We start from the raw sequence: 6,094 nt of genomic DNA, 5'->3' as shown, positions 1-6,094 counted from the left end.
GACGGCGTCACTGATCACAGCTACCGACGCAACGGCTATTTTTTTTATTTCATATGACACCCTTTAAGGGAGCAGTGCCCGACACCAACATGGCGCCGCGGGTTTCCGTCACTTAGCAACGCATCGGGACATTTCAGGAGGGGAAGAGAGAGGTCTCAGTCCTTGTGGGGCGCATGCTCATTGGCAGCCGTTAAAAGCTCCCCTCTATCGCGCATGCGCGCTGGAAAAAAGGTGGCAGTTTTGATCTTGGCTGAGTGAGAAGCTGCTGGTGAGAGGCGGGAAGGGAGCAGCAGCAGCAGCAGGGGGTGATTGGCGCCATTTTTGCCAGGTGTAGGTGTCCTACAGCAGCTGTGGTAGAACTACAAGTCCCAGCATGTCCTCCCACAGCCATAGAGACAGCATAGTGCCTTGTCCACACTGCTGCAGGCATTTAGGTTGTTACAATGTATAGAGCACTAGGGCTCTGTGTTAAATCGGGATTTGTTTCCTCTTACATCCTATATGGCTGTCACTTTTATGTGGAAAGTATATTTTATTAGTTAAGTGAATACCTCCCAACGTGAACCATTCCAGGAGGGACACAATGGTCTGTTTCTAGACTTCCCTCTTAATTTATGATCAGTACTCCGCCTCAAGTGGGAACCTTCATGGTAGTAACTAGCCAGTCATAACCATGTTATAGTGTATGGGGTCCCTGGAGGACACTGGGAAGGGGGTAAGGATGGCCTACAATGGATTTGCAACCATCAGTGGACTATGGTTTTGTCATCGATAATGGGCCGTTGCCCGCTAGCGCTCCGATGGTGCAGAACTCCGCCATTGATTGCTTTCTTTTCACGGTTTGAAACCATCGATTGATGCCCATTACTAGATGTGGGGGGGGGGGAAGTTGATCTCGTAGGTTAGGGATGGACATCGGGAGCCCGGCATCAAATGGTTGCCGGGCCCCCAACATCAAATCATGCGATGGCAACTAGCAAACGCATCGTATAACCATCGCAATGGATATACTGTCGAGCTAAATGGGGTGGGCTCCCCTGTCCACGTCACATTGGGGGGGGGGGGGGGGGGGGGGGGTGTCCAACACTGATTTAGATGCTGGGCTGCCCCCTGGCTCCCCCTACACAGAGAATAGATGGCATCCATTCTCCCTCTGCCATGCAGAGCAGCGGTGTGTGTTCCCACAGCCAGCAATCGATGGGCATCAGAAAAATGCATCTGGTGGCTGTCAACCTTCAAAGTCCCGGTATTTGATGGAAATATTATTTCCATCGGCTTACAATGTCCATCCCTATCATAGGTGCAACTAAATCATTTACTTGGCTTTGAAATGTTTGCCGAAGGAAAAACAGTGTCATATCCTATAGAACAGGGTAGGGATGGCCATCGGTGGGGTGACCATCGGTGGTTACCATCGATGGCACACAAAGCATCTATGGTGCACCTTTGATGGTTTGCACCCCTCGATGGCCACTGCTGCAGGGGGAGAACGGCGGGCTGATCAAAAAACTGACGGGGCAAAGTTCTCTCCCGTTGGAAAGAAAACCCATCGCCTCCCACTCGTTCATCGATGGCTAAGAACCATTGGCTCTTAGCCATCGATGGTATAAAAAAAAAATCAACATTGACCATAAACCATCAATGATTTTGAATTGTCGATGGCCATTCCTAGAACGGGCAGGCAACGTGTGGCCCCCTAGCTGCTGTGTAGCTGCGCATCCCAGCATGCTCTGCCACAGTTTAGCATGCCCTAACAGCAAATCTCTGGCAGGGCATGCTGGGATGTGATGTTCCACAGCAGCTGGAGTGCTGTATGTTGCCTACCCTTGCTATGGAAACTAGGGATAGCTATTAACAGGTTAACTGCCCATGGTTTGGGTCTGCGCTAGGGGTGGCCAGTCAGCTTTTGGATCCATATGGGATTGGTATCTTTGCACTTAATACACTTGAATATTGTTAAATATTATACATCTTTCCAGGATCTGTATTATTTTCACGCATGCGCAGTTGGGGGGAAAAGAAAATTCACACGTGCGTGTTAGCAGTTGAGACGAAGGTAAGAACGTTGTCACCATAGTGATTTCTGGATCGATCCTATCTGTACACTAAGCTCTGGCTTTCACGCCCAGAGCTATTCAATAAATCTGCCTTTTTCCCTGCTTGGTAAACCCAGGCTTCATGTGCGCTAATCCATTGATTCAGAATTATCGATGGGTTTTCCCGTGCGTTAACTGGTGCCGTTTATTGCAAACTTTTCCTCGCAGCTTCTGGAGCTTACTCAGGACACTGTGCCGATGCAGTCCCTGGCCTTGCCACTCCCGGAAAACGGGGCAGATACGCCAGCCACCCCCATCCCAGCCCGCCCCTTAAATGCCTCTGCCTGTCAATCAGGCACAGAAGGGGCCGCACGGGCAGATTCCCGTGCACTGCTGAGTCAGCCCCTTAGTCCTGTATTTTCCCCCTTCATGGTTTCCCCCCTGCCCCATTCTGTCCTCTACATTGTACCCTGGGATTGAGGTTTAGGAGACACCTAGTTGTACCAATTTTGTATTGCATAATGTTGACCCTGTCACAACACTATTCAATTTGAAAGTTCATATCAGGGGAAAAGCTTCCCCTATCTGTGCACTTGCCGCATTCACTTTTTTAAGACTTGTCCAACCCAAATATTTATACGTATTCAAACATTCCCCTACATTCCCAAGATGTTCTTGTTTGGTAGAATCAGCTTGCTCATTTTGTGGGCTGGGTGGGTAACATAGGGAATCCCCCCCTTCAGGTTTCTCCATTAACTCTATTACAGGTTCTACTTTCAAAGTTAGGCTCGATCCAGTTAGCTGCAATGATCTCGCGGGTGTGAGTCATCGTGGCAATTGCTGCACTTTGCAGCAGCCCAAATTCACATAAAAGTGAAGCCCCATAGCGCTCCGAGGGAAACTGCGAATGCGGGCCGCTAAGGATGCGAGATGCGTTTCCGGTATTTTATGCCATGGCAACAGCACATCGCATCCTTCGCAAACAATTGGATTGAGCCCTTATGGTGCATATACACGGTCAGATTTTTCTTCAGATCTGAACGATAACTATTTAAAAAATCGTTCCATCGTTTATATCTGAAGGAAAATCTGACATATCTGACAAGCCTGGACGATGAACAATGCGCGTTCCCGATGGTCAGATAACGATATCTGACATCTGATGTGTTTGCAGTCAGAACTGGACGATTCCATTCATTTTAATGCAGTCAAAAATCGTTCAAATCTTTGGTAAAATCGTTCAATCGTTGATCTGACAAATCTGACCATGTGTATGCTCAATTAGTGTCTGTTAGGACTGCTCTGTTGTTACAGGCCTTTATTCTATGGTGCTTTGTGCAAGATTTGTGTGGCTTAGGCTGGTGAGGATCCTGTTCTGCTTTAGGTCAATGGCACTTTCCCTGAGCTGGTCATAATCTGCTCTGATATCTGCCTGGTGTATGGGATCTCCTCTATAGGGCAGAGCTTCCAAGATGGGCACCTTAAATCTTTTGAACAGTAGCATGAGGAATTTTAAACCCCCTCACCCATGGCTGTTTCAGTCGTGGTGTTCAGTTTTGTAGGTACAGTATCCTAATTGTTTATGAAAACAGGGCCCTTCTTTGGACTAAACCTTACTTTACGGGGGGAATTCAATTGCAGGCGAAGGGTTTGAATTACCGTTGCCACAGCGTTTAAATGCCGGCAACGGCAGCCTTTCTCGCACCCTTCGCATGGTCAGCCGAATGCCTGATTCGCTCAAAACTGATCGCTACCCTATGGGGTAGCGAACACTTTTCAGCAAGATCCCGCTGCCGTAAAGTGTATGGGATCTCCTCTATAGGGCAGAGCTTCCAAGATGGGCACCTTAAATCTTTTGAACAGCAGCATGAGGAATTTTAACCCCCCTCACCCATATCCCCCAACCACCCCACGTGTACTGTTTTTTTTTTTTTTTTTTACATTTTTTTTAAATAGCTGTAGCTCAGTCACGCAGTGCATTCCCAGTTCAGTACAGCGCCTCTGCACATTTTTTTCTTCTTTTAAGACAATGGTTCTTTGGTTGGGTACTGTGCTACAAAATCTATTTTGTTTATAATCTCAATTTATGTCTTCTTCCAGATGCCCTCCTCCCACTAATATCAAAGTATGATGCTGCCCTGGGAGTGGGGGCATATTAGTTTTTTCACTACTGTTTAGTGCAGGGGTTCCCAACCACGGTCCTCAAGGCACACGAACAGTCCAGGTGGTAAAGATAACCATACTTGAGCACAGCTGACTTAATTAGAACCTCAGTTATTTTGACTTATCCATCTGTGCTCAATCACGGATATCACTAAAACCAGGACTGTTAGTGTGCCTTGAGGACCGAGGTTGGGAATCACTGGTTTAGTGCATAGATTATACCGTACCGCTCTCTGCCTTTTTAGAATGGGTGTTTGTGCTGCTGCTGATTGCCCTTAATGTGGAGCTCCTGACAGTGGTTGTTTGCACCTGCTATGGGCTTGTCCTGATGTCCAAAAATTCTGCATGCAGGTCTGGGCTGTCATTGGGGCTACTTCTCCTGTGATTCCTCCTGCAAAGCCTAAGCTATGTATGTTTGACATTGTTCGTCAGGAAACTTCTAATTCTAAACCTATTTCTAATTCTGCCCTCTGTCTCTCTACTCTGGCTAAAGTTATCACTACTAGAGTGTGGTTTGCTCTGGAATATTCTGGTATTTCAAAATGGAGACCTCTGATTAATGATACAGCAGACCATGAACATGACCGATCAATAGGAATTCTGTTCATAAGCCCTATAAGCTCTGGGACCGCTGGTGCCAATCTTGCTTTGATTTACGCAGAGATGACCTTAAGTCAATGACAGATTTTTCAAGAACTTATGATTATGGATGCTACTGCCTTCCTCTCCTTGCAATAGACTGGTCCATATGGGTTGTCCTATAATGCTATGTGCTGATTGCACATGTCTGCTTTGATATCTAGATTTGTTTGGCAGCTTTGTTTTGTTTAAAGCTGGCCACACGATCAGCCGATGTGTGCGATTTCCCTTGAAACTCTCCCCGGCAGCTCAGCAAACGATCTCCACACGATCTGCACACAATTCGGTGTCCAATCTTCAAGCGATCTCTCCTGCATCCAGACTGTCACAGTGCATCGCGTCCTAGATTGTCAGATCTGCCCTAGTGCACGGCAGATCTGAAGATGCGATGTGCGACCAGCGGGGACGCGCATCGTGAGTGGCGACTCACGATTTACTCAGGATTTGGCCATATTTTACACGATCTGTCCCAATGTGTCGGAATCGGACAGATTGGGTAAAATATCGCTATGTGTGTGGCCAGCATTACTTGTTTTGTTTGTAACTTTACTTGAAAACTAACCAAAAAATTACTTTTTTTTTTTTTTTTTTTTCTTCCCTTAAAGCAAGGTTAAAAAGCTGTATAAGCTAGGTATCGTCACATGATGGGGAAGACTGCCATCTCATTGTGAAAGGAAGGGCTTTCCTACCTGTTTTCTGATTACTGTCTACTACTGTTCTTATACTTTTGCTGGAGGTGAAGGGAGTGATTCATGTGAAGCCTCCAGTCCTTAGCCCCCTCCATCAATAGCCCTGTAGTATTACAACCTTGTATTGAAAATCTTATAACCTCTTCCTTTTGAGCCTTTGCATTCTGTGGAGTTGCAATTCCTTACCTGGGTATCCACTCTTTTCTTTACTTTCTCCATGTCCATGGCAGTTTCGGTCGTGGGGTTCAATTTTGTAGGTGGTATCCTAATTGTTTATGAAAACAGGGCCCTCCTTTGGACTAAACCTTACTTTACGGGAGGAATTCAATTGCAGGCGAAGGGTGCGAATTGCCGTTGCCACGGCGTTTAAATGCCGGCAACGGCAGCCTTTCTCGCACCCTTCACATGGTCACCCGAATGCCTGATTTGCTCAAAAGTGCTCGCTGCCCTATTACCCCTAATTACCTTGTGGTGATCATATTTAATAATTAAGAATGTATCCCCTAATGCAGTGGTTCCCAAACTGCGCCGTGGCACCCTGGGGTGCCCTGGGACACTTGCAGGGGT

The 6,094-nt window shown here is 46.9% G+C and overlaps 1 protein-coding gene across 2 annotated transcripts in view; it reads left to right on the top strand.

The window, feature by feature from the left end:
• The first annotated feature begins 197 nt into the window (after positions 1 to 197).
• LOC148507642 (piwi-like protein 1) overlaps positions 198 to 6,094 on the top strand; it is a 104,558-nt gene continuing 98,661 nt past the window's right edge. Inside the window, exon 1 of one of the 2 annotated variants that reach the window (XM_088445843.1) lies at positions 198 to 268. The gene's annotated coding sequence lies outside the window, so the exon portion shown is untranslated. Of the gene's footprint in view, positions 331 to 6,094 lie in introns of both variants that reach the window. The other variant, XM_088445844.1, reaches the window with a different exon arrangement.

Source organism: Taudactylus pleione, unplaced genomic scaffold (assembly GCF_031769625.1).
Source record: "Taudactylus pleione unplaced genomic scaffold, aTauple2 ptg000390l, whole genome shotgun sequence".
Lineage (NCBI taxonomy): Eukaryota > Metazoa > Chordata > Amphibia > Anura > Myobatrachidae > Taudactylus > Taudactylus pleione.
Note: the sequence above shows the minus strand (reverse complement) of the source record. Positions and strands in the feature narration are given on the sequence as shown.